The following is a 20,616-nucleotide window of genomic DNA, read 5'->3' as shown; positions in this document are numbered from 1 at the left end:
ACAGGGAGAATCAAGGACCTACTGTGTGTGTAAATAATATTGAGTGTATATGAGGAGACACCAGTTCAAATTCTGCTAGAAGGAGATTGTTAGTTAAGAATAACTGTTTTGAAAAAGGATTCAGTGCAGGTTCCAAACAAAAAAACCAGATAATCATGAAAAAGAACTGTTAGTTCTCAAAATGGCAGTTTCAAGATGGCGGCCGATGCAAAAATGAAACTCACTGAGATTGTTCAACAACAGAGAATGGTGTTCAGATCCACAAAATGGCGGACACAATTCTTAACAATTATTTGGCCACCACTATGCGTCTCTGAGTCTCCCTATAGGATCCAGAGAACTCCTCCAATGAGAAAAATCACTAAAGAGCTTCAACGGAGCAGTCGAAGCCTCCAAAAGGCAAAAGGAGCTTGCCTGCCTCTGCTGCCCTGCTCAACCACCTAACTGAACCGCCAGCCAGCTGATTCGACGAAAAAAACCTGTTCGGAGCAGCATGTGTTCAGCCGGCAACAGGGGCTGCAATAGGGAAGCAACAATCCCTCAGCCCCCTTGAACAGCAAAGACAGCCCGTAAATAACAAGAAAAGGCAAAAGAAAAACCAGCGTTTTAAACTGCTGATAAGCTTGCCTGCTGATTAGCACTTCCACCACCACCCCTTGAATCGTAACTCTTGGAGCTGCGTTCCAGACCCCAATCAGGGAAGGAAACTAAAGCAAAATAGAAAGGACAACTATAGTTGTTCCTGGAGAATTATTAAATGGAACTGAACTTAATAGGAATCCAACAGGTTAGGGAGGATAGAAGAAAACGAAACTGAAAGACAACAAAACGCAGAAAGAGAAGCTGATCCCAGCCTCACTTTAAGGTTAAGAGGGGAAGGAAGGGGGTTGAAATAAACAGCAATCTGATTCCAGTGCTGAGCCCAGCACTGATCAGAAAACTATTTAAAGTCAAGGAAAGATGGAAAATCCACCAATGGAGACTATACCTGCCTAAGAGCCAAACTTGCACGTCTCTTCATGGGCAAGATCAAGTCAAGACTGGGACCTTCTGGCCCAGGAGAGGCGTGGCAACTTTGGCTGACTTGATCTGATTGGGCAGGAACACAGTCTAAGCCCATTGGTGGATTCTCCATCTCCAGTGCTGGAGAATCTGCTTATCCTCCACCACCTGTTCCGCAAACAAGGGATTCCTGACTGGCGGAGGTAGAAGGTTTCTCCTCCTGTACCGAATTGAGGTTAACGGTGGTAATGGCCTTTAACAGTAGAGACCTGAAAAGAGAATGGTCAAAGAGCCCGAAGTTGGCGCCTGTTCAGGCGCTGCCTCATCTTCTGACATGGGCGTGTCAGCTATCTCCAAGTCAACAGACCCCTCTTCCCCTAGCTGGGAAGAAGTCTCGGAAACCCCTGAACTGGGGACAGTGGTACATGCCGCCTGAGAAGGAGGTATAGAAGGAGGTGGTGGTGGTTGAAAGGGCCGCTGTCCCCTAGAAGACATGAATTGCATAAATGCATTGTACATGAAGGACTGGAACTCAGCTGACCACCTAATCCCTTGTTCCACATAACTGCACCAGCCTCGGCTGGAATAAACGTGGCCTCAGGGCTATGATGAGAAGATGATGATGAGGAGCGAGGGGGACCAGCCTGCACAGATTCCCCTTGACCAAGCCCTTGGAACATCATGAGAAGGTGCAAATGGAAGCTCAGATGCAGGAGTGTCCAATGGAGTGGGGGAAACCACTTCAGCTTCACTGGACCTGAGCCTTTCGGCTTTGGAGAATTCCCTTTCCAATGCCAAATGTCTCCTCGAAGCCTCTCACTCAGCTGACTTTGAGGGCTCTTTGGTAGAGAGGTGTTTTGTTTTGGCCTTTTTCTTCCCCCCCGCCCCATGTCCAAATCAGTAGATCTGCGCTTTGTTTGTGCGGAGGGGGAGGAATACCAGAGCCCTGAGATGCCTGGGGCGAGGAACTGTCCACCATTGCAATCTAGATAATCCGGGTAGGAGATATCCAGAAGTGGGGGGAACCCAATACGCAGACCTGGTTGACAGAGATGGAAAACCGATCCACGCTCTGCACAACAATGGCAAGGACAGTCAGACAGCTCCCTAGAACTGCCTGTCTAGGCCAGTGACAAATGCCACTCTCTATGTGGAACAGGTGGTCTAAAGAGTTCCCCTTCGCTCGCTCACACCAGAATAAGGATAAGTGACAGAATCACCAATAAGTAATTTGAACAATAATTCCAATATAGGGCAGAATCAAATCTGTGATTTGTATGAAACAAAGCTGTAAAACTTCTCCCGGTCAGAGGCCTGGAAACACAGACCAGTAGTGAATAAGGAAAGCCTCAATGTCTTTAAGAGGAACACGAGGTCCCTACAGATTGTGCTTCCGTGCCTATGGACATACTCAAAATGGCGGCCGCATCTAAAGTCACACTCAAAATGGCAGCCACCCACGATAACCCTCTCAGAATGGCGACCGCATCCTGTGCATGCGGTCAAAATGGTGGCTGCACCTGTTCCGAGCCTCCGAGAAAGCTAAAAGACGCCAAAAGGAAGGAATGGAAGGAATCAACCTCCCTTTTAGGGCAATAACCTCAAGGAACAGCAATTTAAATAAGCACTCTCCCCCAGTCACAGAAGGAACTTGCTATTAGTTGCGCAGCCTCCGCTGCGATCCAAGTCCTGCGGCCAAGAGGAGCCTCTTTGCGACGAAGCCAGGAGGGAAGCCTCCGAACGGCCTGAGTCCCGAGTGACTCCGATCTCCAAGGGCCACTCGAAGAAAAAAAACCTGCAGCCTTCTTCACAGGAGCCTGGAAGGCTCGAAGTCGGAAGGCCCGTTTTAAATTTAGAATTTAAATCTCTGCCAATTCTATCCCAATTGCAGCAGAAAACAAAGGAAACACTACACTTTAAATAACTAAAAGGATTAACCTAATTAGATTTAAATAGTTTAAAATAAATGCAATTAACTTAGCCTAGTTAAGGAGCCAAAATTTCTGCATCTTGCTGAGCACGAGACTAAGTCAAAACTGGGAAAACACACTCAGAGGGAGGTGTGGCCAAAGTTCTGACCTAGTCTATCTGAGCAGGAAGGCTGAAATAACCCATCCGGTGGATTCTACACTCATCATGCTGGAGAATGCAGTGATGCAGACAGTTTGTAACATTCCTCATTATTCTTATGTAATACCCTTTGCGAACTGCACTGGTTTTCAGGTGCAATTCAAGTGTTAGTTATTACACATAACATAGGTCCTGGCTAGCTGAAGGACTGATTATTTCCCATTATCTCTGTTGACCTATAACAGATATGACATACTTGTAGACTCTTCCTTAAACATTCCACTTTGGAATCCAGAGCCAAGGGTTCTCTATGACAGTATCTGCCCTACATCCCCCAGAGATCCAGATGGCCTAATATTGTTAGTCTTGTGTAAGGCATTGAAGACTTTTGCTGTTACCCCAGGCATTTTGTCAAGAGGTTAGGTGAGCTCTCAGGTGAATGTAGTTTCTTTCATAAAAGGGGTGTTGTCTTACCGGAACGCCTTTTCTCAGCATGACGATGGGGAATCCACGAATGGGTTAACCTTGTCTTCCTGCCCTTTAAGACTAAGTCAGTCAAACTTTGCCATGCCTCTCTCCTGGACTAGGAGTTCTCCCAGTCACAACGAAGACACAGCTGTTGACAACAATTCAACGTGGTGGCTCAAATACCCGACACAAGACTTGACAGACTCTAAGGGGTGGGGGTGGACTCTCCATCGTCATGCTGAGAAAAGGCGTTCAGGTAAGATAACACCCCTTCTCCAGCATGATCGATGGAGAATCCACGAATGGGACATACCAAAGCCTCACTGCCCCTGTGGGAGGGAAGTAGTCTGGGCCTGTGTCCTACCCTCTGGTACTACTTGCTGTAGCACTCTCCTGCCAAATGAGGCTTCCACAGAGGCAAAAAGAGCCGAGGTGGTGCAGCAGTTAGAGTGCAGTACTGCAGGCCACTTTAGCTGACTGTGTTCAGCAGGTCAGCGGTTCAAATCTCACCGGCTCAAGGTTGACTCAGCCTTCCATCCTTCCGAGGTAGGTAAAATGAGGACCCAGATTGTTGGGGGCAATGTAAATATATATATACATTGCTTACTGGTGTACACCGCTTAGAGAGTGCTTGCACTTAAAGCGGTATATAAGTCTCATAAATAAATAAATAAATAAATAAATAAATAAATAAATAAACTTATCAAGTTTATAATGCCTCATGAAAGGAGAAGGCGAGGACCATGTCGCCGCCTTAAATATGTCCTCAATTGACGCCTGAGTCGCCCATGCTGCTGAGGTCGCAGCACTGCAAGTGGAGTGTGCAGTGATACAACTTAGAACCGGCAGGGAATGTGATTGTTATGCCCCTGCTATGCAAGCCCTTATCCATCTGTCTATAGTGGAGGCAGTCACTTTCTGCCCCATTGAAGAGGGCTGGAATGAAACAAGAGGGCTTCCAACTTGTGAAAAGACACAGTTCGCTCAATGTAGTGACGTAAGACCCTGTAAACGTCCAAGGTGTGCCATTTACGTTCAAGTCATGAGATGGCTGAGGGCAAAAATCTGGCAGCACTACTTCCTGTGCCCTATGAAACAAAGAACTGATTTTTGGAACGAAAGAGGGATCCAATCAAAGGACCAACATGAAAGATGCATAAGTCATCTCTCATAGAGCTGCAAGTTCAGAAATGCACCTAGCCGATGTAACGGTTATCAGGAAGGCGAACTTAAGTGTTAAGAACCGTAGAGTGCAGGCTCAAATGGAGGTGAAGTGAGGGCCTGTAGATCCTGGACAGATCCCAAGAGGGATACCTGTGAACCACGGGCGGTTTAGTGCTGGTTGCTCCCTTGACAAAGGAATGCACCATGGGATGCTGAGCCAAGGGCTCTGAATTGCCACATGTAAGCACCATGGACAGAGCAGTCACTTGTCTGCAGATTGTGTTGGGCGCTAAGCCCTTCCTGATCCCCTCCAATAAATAATCCAAAATTCTCAGAATGGTAACTCTTGCTTTGCACACCAGTGACAGAAATTTTTCTGTCGTGAGGCCTGAATCATAGTAATTACATCTGATGAGTAGGACTCTTGTGTCAGGAGCCGCCGTTCAAATGCCAGGCGGTTAACTGAAGCCACTGGGGCTCTGGATGTTGGAGTCCCCTGGCTGAAGGAGACTTGATCCCGAGATATCCTCCACGGAGGAGAAATAAAAAGAATCATGAGGTCGGCAAACCATGGCCATCTTGACCAGTGTGAACCAATAAATATCACCTCTGTCTGTACAGTATCTTTCGGATAACTGCCTGGATCAGAGGGAGAGGAGGGAACACATACAGCAGACCTCCTGGCCATGGGATGCGGAGAGCATTTGCTCTTTCCGCCCCTGGAGATGGGAACCGGGAGAAGAATCTCAGGAGCTGGGAATTTGCCGGAGTATCGAACAAGTCCAGCATTGGATGACCAAACCTCTCTTGATACCTCCTTGAAGAGATCTAGATGCAGGCGCCACTAGGAGTAGTCCATTGTTGTCCTGCTCAAGGAATTCGCTTGCCAATTCGTCTCTCCCAAGATGTGCTCGGCCTTGAGGGAGGAGAGGTTGGTCTCAGCCCAGGTTCCCAACAACTGAGCCTTGGCCATAAGGGACCTGGAATGGGCACCCCCTTGCTGGTTGATATGGGCTTTGACCGCCACATTGTCCATGAGGACTAGAATGTGTTGCTTTGTCACTGTACTGCGAAAGAGGCGTAGAGCCAGGTGTATAGCTTTGAGCTCCAACCATGTTATGTTGTGCTTCAGATCTGATGGGACCACCGGTCCTGAGCCAACTGTGATTGTAAGTGAATTCCCTAGCCGAACAAACTGACATCTGAGGTTAGGATGAACCGGGTGGATTCCTTGAACAAGGTCCCCTTGGCCACCGCTGGGGAGACTTTCCACTGGAGGGATTTTAGGGTCCATGATGAAATCCTGACCCTTTGGCTGGAGGAACTGGTGCCCAGCCCCTGGAATGGGAGCAAGAACCATTGCAGGTTTCTGGAGTGTAGTCGGGCCCAATGCACAATTGCTATGCAAGAAACCATCGTTCCTAATAATTGGGAAAACATAGCCAGGGTGACTACATGCTCCCTTTGAATCTGGTTGATCAGGGACCGGATGCTGTCTCGACGTTCCTGAGATAGGCATACCTCACGTATCTATCACCGTGTCCAGGTGAAGGAGGCAGGTGAAGGGAACTGTCTGGCTTTTCTGGAAATTTACTGAAACTCGTGGTCTTGATGGACAATGCCAGTTTTGACTGAGCCAATTGGACCGAGGAGGATCAAATGAGGATGTCGTCCAGATAACACTGGATGCACACCGGAATGGTCCTCAATGCACGGTAAGAGCTGCCAGGACCTTTGTGAACGCTCTGGGGCCAATGAGAGCCAAAAGGTAGAGCTCTGTATTGACAGTGTTGGCCTGCGTAGCAGAGCCCGAGGAATTCCCGGTGCCCGGGAAGGATGGGAATATGAAGGTAGGCCTCCATCAGGTCGATGGACATCAGGAGGTCCCCCTTTGTAATGCCAGTCAATATGGATTGGACCATTTGCATTTGAAATCTCCTGTATGCCAAGTGAGTATTTAATCCTTCTAAATCGAGGATTGCCCTCCATCCTCCTGAGGGCTTGGGAACAATGAACAGAATGGAATAAAAAACCCCATGCCTTCTGCTCTGCCGGTACTGGCTCTATGGCCTGGATCTCTAGGAGATGTTGAATGTCCTCCTCTGAGACCTCTTTTGAGTGGAATTTTGGGCGATAGGCAAGAGACGAAATGTCTCGGGGGGTTGGAAGTAAATTCCAGAGATAGGCCAAATCTGATGGTGTTGAGGACCCAGAGGTCCGTGGTGGGGCTTCCCATGTGTGCACGAAAGGAGTCAATTTGCCCCCTATGGGAGAGGCCTCCCTGCAGTCACTTGGACCGAGGTTTGAAATAGCTGTCTGGATCTGTCCGTATCACCAGATCTGTCGAACTGAGGTCTGGTCTGGGGGAAAAAGGTTGGGAGAACTGAGCAAACTTCGATTTGGTCCCTGAACAAAAGGACTGCCTGCGGGCGTAGGAGGTAGTCCTCCTATCTACCCTCCTGAAAAAATGGGACATGACCTTACGTTTATCCTTATTTTCAATTAGATAAGGAATTAAGGCCTCTCCAAATAACTGGCCGCCCCTATACGGGGCAGCATCCAAATGCCACTGGGACCTAGTATTTACTCGTCACTGTTTGAGCCACAAGAGTGTACAAGCGGTGACATTGGATACTATTGCTCAAGATGAAATCTGGCAGCATGTAACTACACGCCTGCCATATATTCAGATGCAGCCACTAATTTGTTCAAGTCGTGATGCATTCGTACCTCTTCTGGCGGAACTCTAGCCTGCAGCTGGCGAAGCCAGAGGAGAGAGGTTCTGGCAAAAAAGGAAGTGGATGTAGCTGCTCTTGTTGCCTATGCCGAGGCTTGATGGTCCCTCCATAAGATAAGTTCCGTTTTCTTATCCTCTGATCTCAAGGCCTTCGCCATGTCTCCCGACACCGTGAAGGAAGAGAACAATGGTGTCAAGGGTCCATCTACAACAGGGAGCAGCTAGCACCACTGATAGTGCTGGGTCCACATTAAACAGCCTGGTAAAGGTGGTTTCTATGGGTGTAAATGTTGCCTCTGGTCTCAGAGGCCTGACTCTCGTCGCAGGTGCAGGGATATGAAATCCAGGCCCATCACTGGAAGGGGCCATCTCCACCTGTTCTGCCCTGGGGAAAACAAACTGACCTATTTCCCCTTACGGAGACCAGGCACTTAGGGTAGCCGAGGTTGAAGGAGCGTGTTGCAGGCCAAAAACCGATACCTCCATGGGAACAGGGAAGACATGTCTGGCTCCTGCCCTGCTTTGTCGCTTATCCACTTTGGAGAATTGTTTCTCTAAAGCCTGGTGCCTCCTGTTTGCTTCTTTCCAGCAGCTTTAGAGGATCTTTTGCCAGAGATGGCTTTGATTTTGAGCTTCCCATCAGCCTCCTGTTTGGATGGCTTGGACTTCTTGTGCCTGGAAGCACTGCTGGAAGGCACTTTGAGAAGTCTGAGGTGCAGTGTTGTCTGCCATTGCCATCAGAGATATCTCAGTGGTGAGCTGAGAGGGATCTCAACAGTAAAGAGCCACCTACTGGCTAGTGGTAGTGGCTGCAATAGCCGGCACACTCAAAATTCTGATAGTGGCGACAGACCAACTTAATGGTATGTCTAGCGCATTTGCTATGTTCTTGATGGCAGCAAGACCAGTTAATGGCACAGCTTGTGCCCTGGCAAGGCTTTTAGTGGTGGCAAGACCAAGTTAATGGTATAGCTTGCACAGATGCAATCCACTTAGTGGCTGCAAGACCAACTTAATGGTAACGGAGCAGCTTCCCAGCAGCCTCCTGTCTGGAGGACTTGGACTTCTTGCGCCTAGAAGTACTGCTGGAGGCACTTTAAGAAGTTTGAGGTGCATCGTTGTCTGCCATTGCAATCAGCGATATCTCAGTGGTGTGCTGAGAGGAATCTCAAAAGAGATATCTCAGTGGTGTGCTGAGAGGGATCTCCATAATAAGGAGCCAAGTACTGATAGTGACAGGTGATCACTGAATGAATATCCAATGTACTCAGGATTAATAGTGGCTGTTAGACCAACTTAATGGCACGTCCAGCACACTGCAATGCTCCTGATGGCAGTAAGACCAGTAAAGCACTCCGATGCTCTACTGTGGCGGCAAGACCAATTCAATAGTAACGGCCAGCTCATAAGTAGTTCACTTAGTGGCAGCAAGACCAACTTAGTGGTAACCGCCAGCACACTAGTGGTTGGTGGCAGCAAGACCAACTTAATAGTAATGGCCAGCACACTGGTAATGGTTGGTGGTGGCAAGACCAACTTAATGGTACGGCCAGCACACTAGTAATGGTTGTACAGTCAAAAAGGAAAAAAATCAATTGAAGGCCCTATCCAGGGCTAAACGTGGCTGTTGAAGAACCTTTGTACTGTCCTTGTCCCCTTCTGTCTCTCCTCTTTTTTTTTTCTTGAGGCAAGGTCAGTAAATGAAGCAGTCACTGTGGCAGTCAAAATTCCAGGGCCCAATTGCAGATCGAAGTAGGCCCGGCTGAAAACTTTTTCCTGATTATTGTGCCCCCCCCATGGGCTAATTTGCCCAGGAAGGAGCTCTGTAAATATAGTTTCACTTTCAGTCTCAAGGAAGCACGCGCGGCACCCAAGATGGAGACCGCTGCTGGACCGAAGAGGAAGGCTGAGGCTGGTGCAAAGTAATAATCAAAACAGTCATAATTGCTTCAAAATTAGCTCTACTGAGCGAAAAAAAACACAGTATTTTCAAGCCTCCCTGAGCTTACAAGCAAGGGAAGGGAGGTAATCCATCAAGTCACCTTCCCCACTAAAGGAGGCTCGAGGCTTCCTCTGAAGCCTGCAAGCCCTGTAATACAACCGATATACACTGCGCTGTAATCAGCGCAGTGAAGGGCATGGGGGAGGAATGAGCCAAGGGGAAAAAAAATAAGGAGGAAAGTGGCTAGTGTTCCTGCTTTAACACTAGGAGCCAATTTCACCACGACTGATCAGGGCGAAGACTAAGTTGTGATTGGGGGGACTCCTAGTCCAGGAGAGAGGCGTGGCAAAGTTTGACTGACTTAGTCTTAAAGGGCAGGAAAACAAGGTTAACCCATTCGTGGATTCTCCATTGATCATGCTGGAGAATTGGGCTATTGTTTTATCTTTGGACACCAGAGGTTGTCTCTTCCAATTCACATTTTAATCCTTGTATGCTACCCAGAATCACAATTGTGAGATAACAGCCACATAAAACATTTAAATGTAAAATTTAAATATAAATGCTACATATGAATTCATAAACAAACACAAGTCAATATTATCTTTGATTTGCAATACAAATACCTTTCTTGGCATATACCAGGTTTCCTATTCTTCTGGATCCTTAGTTTTAAATTTTAAGATGTAAAATAATTAAAATGGATGCTTTGTGACCATCCATGCCCCTAAGATAACCTTAAACAAATATAGAAAATTGCAAAATTATATTATCTAATGACTTAATTATAAAGTTGTCTTCATGGAGGAAAACAAATTGCTTTTTCATCCTGAAAAGTTACTACTGATGTAAACATATACTCCTTTAAAGTATTAAATAATAGCATTAAAGGTAGTTCTTGGTTAATGAGCAGTTGTTCAGCAACAATTGAAAGTTATGACAGTACTGAATGACTGGTACTTATATCCAGCTCTTGAAGTTCTGGCCATCCAAACACACACATCCCTGTTCACATGATTGGAATCCAATTGCTTGGCAACCACCTTGCACTGACAATGGTTGCAGTGTCCTGTGGTCATGTGACCACCATTTGCAACCTTCCCTGGAGCCTTCTTACCGTGTTTCCCCCAAAATAAGACCCAGACATTTTTTTTTTGTCTCCAAAAGAGGCACCAGGTCTTATTTTTGGGGATGTCTTTTCAACTCACCTCTTGACGGCAGCAACAATAGCTCCGTCTAGCCAGCCCACTTCTTCCATGGTCAAAGGAGCAGCTTCATTCTGCAGCTGAAAATGGAGTTCTGGCCTGCATTTTGCAGTCAGAGCCCTTTCTGGAAAGGCCTCTGCAGTCAAACATTGCGCTATGGATTGAGTCCATACCTTGGTTCTCAGCTGCAGAGGCCTTCTGGAAAGGCCTCTGACTACGAAATGCAGGCCAGAGCTCCATTTTTAGCTGCAGAATGAAGCTGCTCCTTCAGCTGCAGAAGTGGGCCGGTGAGGCAAGTGTCAATCTATTGGAAGTCTGGCTGCAATGGTAAGCCCCACACCCTCCACCCCACCTTGATTTTTAGGCATTCACCTTGTCCCAAAACTAGGGCTTATTTGTGGGGTAGGGCTGGTTTCCCCACTGACCTTGCTTGTTGGAAGCTGGCTGAAAGTTACAAGGAGACCTCACTTAAAACCCATATTAAATGTTTAAAAAGAGTAGAGTAGAGTAGAGTAGAGTAGAGTAGAGTAGAATAGAATAGAGTAGAGTAGAGTAGAACAGAACAGAACAGAATCGGGAAGAGACCTTGGAGATCTTCTAGTCCAGTCCCCTGTTCAAGCAGAAGAACCTATACCATCTCAGACAAATAACTGTCCAGTCTCTTCTTAAAAACCTTCAGTGATGGAACACCCACGATTTCTGAAAGAAAGCTTCTCCACTGGTTAATTATCCTCACTGCTAGGAACTTTCTCCTTAATTCCAGGTTGCTTCTCCCTTTGATCAGTTTCCAACCATTGTTTCTTGTCCCGCTCTCTGGTGCTTTGGAGAATAATTTGACCCCCTCTTCTTTGTGGCAGCTTCTGAAATACTGGAATACTGCTATCATGTCACCCCTATTTCTTCTTTTCTTTAGACTGGCCAAACCCAAGTCCTACAGCTGTTCTTTGTATGTTTTAGTCTCCAGGCCTTGGATCATCTTAGTTGCTCTTCTCTAAACTTTTTCCAAACTCTCAACATCATTTTTTGTAGTATGGTGACCAAAATAGGTTGCAATATTCCAGGTGTGGTTTCACTAGGGCCGTGGTGGGGAACCTATAGCACACGTACCACAAGTGGCACACCGAGCCGTCTCTGGTGGCACACGAGTCATTGCTGGGCCAAGCTGTTCCCTCCTCCTCTCCGCGCATGCGCAGCTCTCTGCACATGCGCAGTCTGGGAATAGGCGAGAGGCTATAAAAGGAGCAACTTTCAGCAGAAGCAGCATTTGCTGCAGACAGCGAGAGAATGAGCACAAGTCGGAGCGGACAGCGAGCAAGTGAGCACAAGCCGACAGCTCGATGGCCATGCCCACTCGGTGGCCATGCCCACCTGGCACCCAGTGATGCATAAGTGGCTTTTGGGTTGCAGTTTGGGCACTCAGTCTCTAAAAGGTTCGCCACCACTGCACTAGGGTTTTATAAAGAAGTACTAATACTTCACGTGATCTTGATTCTGTATCTCTGTTTATACAACCCAGGATTGTATTAGCTTTTTTGGCTGCTGCTGTACATTGCTGGCTGATAGTCAAGTGATCGTCCACTAGGACTCCAAGATCCCTATCACAGCTCCTGATTTTGAGCCAGGTGTCACCTAATCTGTATTTATATTTTTGATTTTTCCTGCCTAAATGTAAAACTTTGCTTTTCTCCATATTAAAACTCATTTTGTTGGATAGGGCCCATTGTTCAAGTTTGTCAAGATCTTTTTGAATCCTGAGCTTGTCTTCTGGGGTTTTGGCTATTCCTGCCAGTTTAGTGTCATCTGCAAATTTGATGAGTTCCCCTTCTATTCCCTCATCTAAGTCATTGATGAAGATATTGAAGAGTACTGGGCCTAAGACAGAACCTTGTGGTACTGCACTGCTTACTTTTCTCCATATGGATGTGTACCATTGAGGACTACTCACTGAGTATGGTTTGTCAGCCTGTTACAAATCCACCTGGTGGTGATGTTGTCTATTTCATCTTTTTCTATCTTACCAAACAGTAGATTGTTGTCTACTTTATCAAAGGGAAAGCATTTTATGTATGCTTGAATTTGTTTTTCTTTTTCAGTGGTATTATGCTGGATTGGGCTTTTATAATAGCATTTTTCAGAGTTTCCCATGCTTCTTGAGTTGTTTAGGATTTTCATCCATGGAATCTTTCCTAGGTTATCTCTGAGTTTGTTAAAATCAGCTCTTTTGAAGTTTAAGACATTGGTTGAATTATATTTTATTGCTTGTGTTTGTATTATATTGAATTCCAGTATGACATGGTCACTTTCCTCCAAGGTTCCGGCAACTTCAACTCCCTCTATTACTAATAGTGACAACAGGGACTGTCACTATTTCCTTTGCTAAGCAACATGCCCACATGATGTCATGTTTTAGTACAACATCTAGTTGTACAGCAACTGAAAATTCTGTTTCCAATTATTGTCATTAAGCAAAGATTTCCTACATAGCCAAGTGGAAATCATACATTTTTTTGTTTAATAAAAGAAATGTAATTGGGCTACAAAAAGGCCCAGTTCATTATGCAGACTAAAGCTGTACAAATGTAAAAGTCAAAAATTATTTCCAGTTACACATTTAGGATATGTCAGTAATTCTTTAAACCAAGATTGTATTTTTTTTCAGTCTTACAGTACAGCTGAGAAACTGCATACCACTGATAAAAGAAATAGCTATTTTAAGAAGCTACAGACAGGCACACTGATATGAGCTTTGTGCACTCTGAACCCATCTTTGCTTCTGAATGTGAAGCAATGCATAGTCATAATATAGACTATTTTGAGACATTAGCTAATAATCTGATTTCTTCTGTTCCTATGATCACATATCCTATGAAACTGAATACAAAGCCATCATTACAATTGCTATAGAAAGTTTCCTTCTTGTTCATAAAACAAAAAAATATCCTGGGGCAGGAAATCAGCAATGCTGTTAAATGTGAAAAAGACCTTGAAATCATCTGATCTGAATCCCAGTAATTACAATCCCAGTAATGTCTGATCCTGTCTGTAATTCATGCCAATAAGGCTACATAGAAAATTGCTTTTTACATTGTTTTTTTTTTTTTGCAAAAATATTTTACCAATTAACCTGTTCATATGAAAGCTGTTTTCTTTTCTGACAGCTTGCTTCCAGACTCTGTCCATGATAGCAAAGCATATAACCAATAAAGCAAGAGCACTTTAAGTTTACATTAAAGCAGAGGTCCCCAACCTTTTGGGCACCAGGGACCGGTTCCTTGCAGAAAGGTTTTTCCACAGACCAGAGAGTACATGGTTTTGTGTGCTTCCTGCATCCCAAGGATGGGGCTTTGCTTATTTGTGAAGACCGGATGCTAGCATGCTGCTGCCCAGTACCGATCCACGGACCAGAGGTTGGGGACCCCTGCATTAAAGCAACTGCATGAATTGAAATTTTCAGAATAGCATATACTTTACAACCAGCCTCAAACTTTACACAAAATACAGATCAGCTTTTTAAATTGTGTATGTCATGAAGAGAAAATGATAAACATTATTAAATAAAAATGAGAGTGGAATCCTTCATAATTCTATTTAGACAAGTACTTTTCATACAGGTATTTGAAATTACCAAGTAAGGTTACAACCTAAAAATAACATATATTTCTTTAGCTGGGTACCCACCAAATTGTAAAAGTATGTATGGAAGTGCAAACATAAAAATGAATTATTCCTGGGCCAGCAAGGAAAACACACTCTGTACAAACTTCCTACTGATTCTGCCCACATTTGCTGACTACTGCTGCTTCTCAGTTAATATTATAAATCCTTTATTTCATTCTTCTTTGTAGCTTACTACTACTATGTTATTTCACAGTTGCCAACATCTCAGTAATGTTTTCGGCCCTGCCCTGGTTATTTTTCTCTATTTTTTCTTTTATGCAGTTGTTCCCAATAGTTAAAAAAAAAATCACACACTGAATTTTAGGGCCTCATTTATATTGCCCTTTTTCCTTATGTTTTATTTGTCCCTACTAATGATACCCAGGAGATCAGACAAGTATTAAAGTTATCTGACATATTTAACAACATTAGGAGTTACAAGTCCCAGAACCTCCCATCAAAATTAGTTTTGATTGCAGGGGATTGTGGGAAGTGAGGTTTTAGCACTTCTGAAGAATTCCAACTACCTTAGGTTTTGCCTGGCAATTTACAAATAATAAAGTAACCATGATATGGATAAAGGAAAGCATTTGGCACACATACTAGTACAAATTCTTATTAAGAATAGCAGCCAACCCCTTATTTTCAGAATAGTGGTGGAAAAAACAATAAAAACACTAACCATCACTTAAGAATTTGAGAGCACAAATTATAATTTCTTCTGATAATAATAATGATAATAAGACTGTTTCGTAGGTGGAACTAACCAGATAGCTATCATTCATTACAAGGATGCATTTTAGGTGCAATATATTAGTTCTCCTTCAGAAAACCAAAGTGCACACAAGGATTTTTCTGATATAAGAGTCAACCACTAGATAAAATGTTAGTATCCTTGCACATTATCACTCATTTCTATAAAGATCTGATCACTTCTAACAACAGTATTAACATAGATTATGGGGGGAAATAGGACTGAAGTTGATGAGGTAGAAATCAGTAGAACCTAGGCTAGAAGTAGTTATGTAAGTATTAGATGCTTTACAAAGTGAACTGTTTGATAAATTAAAAATGTGTGAGGAAAAAGCCAAGAGTTTTATCTTGGAAGAATAGGTTGTTGTAGGTAAATATTCTACATGTACCTGGCTTCATTCTTGTCTACAATAACACAGATATTGTTATAGTAGTGTCTTGTATAAGTGTCTTCTACTGAGTAACCCAATTATTGAATAAGAGATTAAGCATCTGAAAAGCTGTGAAATATCCCTGGCATTTAGAAGTTCTTGATTTCACACCTGCAGTATTTTTCAATGTTAGTCTATTTGTACTATATAAAATTATCTAATAAGAGTTTTCTATTGGTCTACATTCCATTTCAATGACTGAAAATTTTGTCCAGTCTGAAAATGGAACATGTTTCTTATTCAAACAAAAGTTGATTTGTGATGTTTCTTACAAAAAGTTCAGCAGTTCAAGCCCTTTCATTATTTACTGTTTCTTAGAATTACCGTTTGGAATACTACTCATACCTAAGTATATTACAACTAATGTAGCAACAATAATTAATATTTTTAAAAACAAAAAGATTAAATATAGGTTTTTTTCTTCAGGAATCCTCTCTGCAAGGCAGGAAACCTAATATGGGAGGGGTGATGAAGTACACCTACAGCAGATCAAGAGATGTGTACCAATGAATTCTTTGAACTACACTGAAATAAATCTCAATCTGATGATTAGTATTTCTGTGAGTCTGAGGCCTAACTTTTCTCTAAAATTTTCATTTCTTTTTACATTCAATCTGTGTTGTGAGAAAAGTAAAAGTAGGTAACATTTCACATATGCTACAATAAACCAAAATAGATTTAATCATACTCCAGCACTGATCAACTGATGGCAGACTTCGGGTTATTTCACATCTTCTCTAAAAATATTCATGATGCAGTTCTAACTTCAAATAAGACAAGGAGACCAAGTAGGTAAGATGTATTGCAATAACTCAAGTAAAACTAAAGATGGGCATTTAAGCAAGCTTCTGAGCTAGTGGAAATGTTTTCTTAAAAAAAATACATAAAAAGTACTTCAAACTGGAAGTTCACACCAGGCAATTTAGATCCAAGGGCTTAGGAAGCCATGGCTGGGGGGAATCTTTAACCGCCTAGCTTCATTCAACCGACGCGTTGAAAATCACTCACAAGGAAATTCATTTCCAGGGACTCAAGCACGACGCAGCTCCAGTGTTCTGGAAGCAGCGCCGCTTGCCCGGGAAAGAGGAGATCCATACTCATTTCCCCAGGAACCGCCGCCCCCCACCCCCATGTCGAAAATCGCTTGGATGTATCCGGGGGAAATCATCAGCTTAATGCCGCCAAAACAGAGCAGATGCCCCGACCCAGCAGAAGGTGCCACCAATTGGGCAACGAAGACCTTGACTCAAGAGGCAAGGAAGTTGGATTAACGACTCACCTCTGAATTCCTTCCATTTCTCTACCGCCCCCAGCACTACAGAGAACAGCACCGGAACTGACATGATAATCAGTATAGGCAGCGGCAGCAGCAGTATGAGCAGCAACAGCAGCAGCAATTCGGGGGGAGGGGGGGAAGATGTACGAAAAAGGACTCAAGAGAAGGAGAAGCAGCACCTACCCGGAGAGATTAGCAATCTTGACAAAGCTAAACACATCCATCCAGGGAGCCGCCTAAGCAACACCTCATTTGTGCGCTCGCTTGCTCATTTCAGTAACAGCTCCGTGCCACGAAGAAGGTTATGCATGATTGCTTTCCTTCGGCAGCAACAGCGGCTATCCTTGCCGAGGAAATCCCCAGCGGCAGCTCCTGCTACCCCCACTCCGGCCGGCAGCTAAGCGTGCAGCATCTACCGCCACCAGGAAGATGTTGGAGAAAGCGCGCACCCGCGCACCTCCCAGCTTAGCTCGCCAAGGCGTTAGCAGAAGTGAGCGTGTGTGCCTCTGCGCCTGCGCAAAGCCCGGGGAAAAGCAGGAGCAGCTAACGGATGGCGAGGTGGTAGTGGCTTGGATGCGGGGGTGGGGGCGAATAAAAGCTCAGCCTGCTCCTACAAGAAGAAAGTGGTTGAGCTTTTCAATGAATATGAGTGGGTTGAACTCCTCAGAAATATCTTATCTAAATGGCTTCTCCCACTACAAAGAGTACCCATAAAAACAGAGGAAAAACTCTTTGACGATTTATTTTTTTGCAATATTTTATTAATTTTCTAATTTTATATTTAAGTATTTAAAAAGCAACGTGGTGGCTGGGTTAATCGATAATTCAATAACATACAAAAATCTTCAGTACAAATCTCAAGCTACCACATTAAATATTTCCTCTCTTTTTTCCCTTAATATATACTGTTTCATATTTCTTATATCAATTAAGTAAAAATAGCATTACATTTATCAATAAATGTTTAGCTTGTACATATCCTAGTTACTTTAACATTCAATCTTTATAGACAATCAATGTCCTGTTAGTTTTTCCCAATTTTTAGTTTCCCATCAATATTTAAATTTAACAATTGATATTTATAATTTCCAAGTTTTAGGTAACCAAAGTTTCCTTTATCACAATTCATAATCTTGTGGAAAACGAAAGGACTTTTACGAATTCCAAAGGGTGTAACAGAGAGGTTTATTTGTGCAAGGTTCAGAAGCCAGTTAACAACAGTAAATTCTGAACAAAGGGGGGGTGGGTTCAAATTACAGTTTTATACGTTCCATTTCTCAGGATCAAAGAAGCTCACATGGAATCTACATTCTATATTATTCGGTTAGTTTCTCACAGGCATACAATGAAGAGAGTTTACTTTATACAATGTTTCTCAATGTGCATTAGGTCAATCACGTATTGTTAACACAGCTTTTGGTAACACAGCTTTCTTCCAGGAATTATGCAGACACATCATTTTACTTTAATAATGATTTTTCATCATCATTATTATTATTCTACTTTATTCTTCATTTTATTCTATGTTATTCTACTTTATTCCACTTCATTCCCCCCTTTGGAAGTTTTCCAGCTTAAACTTCCCTTATTTTGCCTCTGATTCAGGATCTCTTGAAGGTACCATTTTATATTCCCATAAAGCTAACATTGTTTCATGTTTTGCAGTTAATTGGGCTGTACTTTCTGATATTCTTCGAATCATCGCTACAACACGCGAGTAAGCAGGGAATCAAAATACATCCTAGAATTAACAAGACTGCTATAACTATGATGGTTTGTAGGCCTGGTAACTTTGGCCACCATCCTGAAAATACGTCTTCCGAGTTAAATCCGTTCCAGGTTTGCACCGGAACATGTGCTAACTTGATCATTTGGTCTGTTATGCCTTTCAATACTTTTCCACTTTCATCTATTTTGATGCAACAGTTTGTTAGGTTGAATTTTCCATATACCCCTCCTTCTTTGGCCAAAAGATAGTCCAGAGCTAACCTATTTTGCATGATATATGTTCTGGATTTCACATTTTCTTTGGCCAATTCAGTTAGTCCCTTCACAGTCTCATTGGTGATTAACTCTACCACCGCTTGTAACCTAATGAGGCCTGTTGAGCATATAAATAGGGGTACGGTATCCATACATTCCATCCTCAGCCCAAGTAGCTGGGCCATAGACTAGGATGATGCGGCAAGGTGGCCATTCATTTTTTTGCCAAGTGATTCCTGTGCATTGGGTGTATGCACTTGGTTCCCTTTTTTTTCTTATATTGCCAACTTCATCATATATAGGGACTCCAAGAATTTGCTTAGTTTTTAATAGTTTTAACTAATCCTGGTCGAATTATTCCCAATACACAAGATCCACACTAGTTCTTAGGTAGTTGTCCGTATGCCATTTTTCTGCAAATCCAGTACATTCCATCTGGGGCTAACCAATGGAGACTGGTATTTGTGGGGTCTTTTAGATATGGCATCCCAGATATGTTAATAAGGGCATAACAATCCATAGCAGTGGTCTCATTGGTTCCAGACCACCATTTACTATTTCCCCATGTCCCTGTGCATAGGAGGTCACCTACTGCTATGCAAGATTCTGTTTTGTTTCTTGAGTAACATACATGTCCTACCAAGTTGGAAGTGAGAGCCCAATCACCATCTTTCCCACTTGTATAGGTTAAATTATTATTTTTAGACATTTCTAGTACCTTGGTATAATTTAACTCTTGTGCCTCCCATGGCCATCTTTCTCCCATGTTTGTTCCACCACACACAAAACAGTTAGACATGCCTAAAGTATGGTCAATGTCTTCTGCTAACTTAACAAAGATATTGGTTACATGTCTAGGTACTTCAGGAATATGTAGGTTCTCCATTTCCTCACAATATGACCAAAATAATGATTTTTGTTCTGGTCTTTTGGTTGCAGTTATAATTTTGACTTCTATTTCTGACATTGGGTCGTAGCCTTTGGTATCTATTCCTATCCCAAGCATCCATTTCTTTCTTTCCCATCTATTTTGTTCCAGGAACCAACTGCCATTCTTGACTGTGAGAATCACCAAATTACAGTTATCCATTCCACAGGAATCTGCTTTTGTTTCATTCTTTTTAAACAAGATGTGGTCTATCTCCTTTGGGTCTTGGATATGCCACTTAATATATGACCACCACTTACATTTGACCGCACATCCATCTGGTGGCACAAGTACTTATGGTTTGGGATATAGCTGTGGATATGACTGATCCCTTCGCAACCATATATTGGAGCCCAATAATTAGCTGCTTTGCAAACATCAAAGGTGACGCTAAAACTAGAGTGTCGGTTGGATTTCCACTGGGAGATTCCTAATAGTGCCTGGTCCTTATAGCTACTTCTTGTTCTATGTGTTTTGATTTGTAAGGCCCAACGATCAGGATCAGACTTTGGGTTATAATACTGATCTTGGACCCCTTTTCTACAAACTTTATATGTAGTTCTATTGTATGTACAAGAGTCAGGGAAACTATCTTGGCACCCTTCTGGTTTCACTGTATGATAAATCAAAGTCTTGGTTATCTGGTTTCCTTGTTTTGTAGACTTGATACAGTTTTGACAATCTTGGTTTCCCTGTGTTTTTGTTTTTTCTTTTTGTGTGCTACTCAATATTTTTTTATTAGAGGATTTCTGCATTATGACCATTGCACTGACTTGTGTAGGAATGTGTGTGCATATTAAATAACTAACAAATATTATGAACGGTAGACTCTTCATATCTTCCACCGTGCGTAGAGAGACAGCTTCCGGGGTGTCTCAGCAAGGTTGTTGTTCACACCATGTGTTGGGAACCCATTGCTGTATTTCTTGTAAATTTCAACACCAAAGGTTTGTCAGTCTTGTCCACCTTGTAGGTTACTGGATCTGCAGGTGCAGCTGCT

General features: G+C 43.4%; 1 protein-coding gene across 2 annotated transcripts in view; it reads right to left on the bottom strand.

Annotated features, from left to right (window-relative positions):
- Window positions 1–17,153, bottom strand: part of FRMPD4 (FERM and PDZ domain containing 4) — a 350,102-nt gene extending 332,949 nt beyond the window's left edge. For both annotated transcript variants that reach the window (XM_039364275.1, XM_039364276.1), the window contains exon 1: window positions 16,889–17,153. The gene's annotated coding sequence lies outside the window, so the exon portion shown is untranslated. The remainder of the gene's footprint in view (window positions 1–16,888) is intronic.
- Window positions 17,154–20,616: the final 3,463 nt, after the last annotated feature.

This window comes from Crotalus tigris, unplaced genomic scaffold (genome assembly GCF_016545835.1).
Source record: "Crotalus tigris isolate CLP2741 ecotype Arizona unplaced genomic scaffold, ASM1654583v1 scf7180000019707.1183690, whole genome shotgun sequence".
Lineage (NCBI taxonomy): Eukaryota > Metazoa > Chordata > Lepidosauria > Squamata > Viperidae > Crotalus > Crotalus tigris.
The sequence above is the reverse complement of the archived record's forward strand: the minus strand, read 5'-3'. Positions and strand labels throughout refer to the sequence as shown.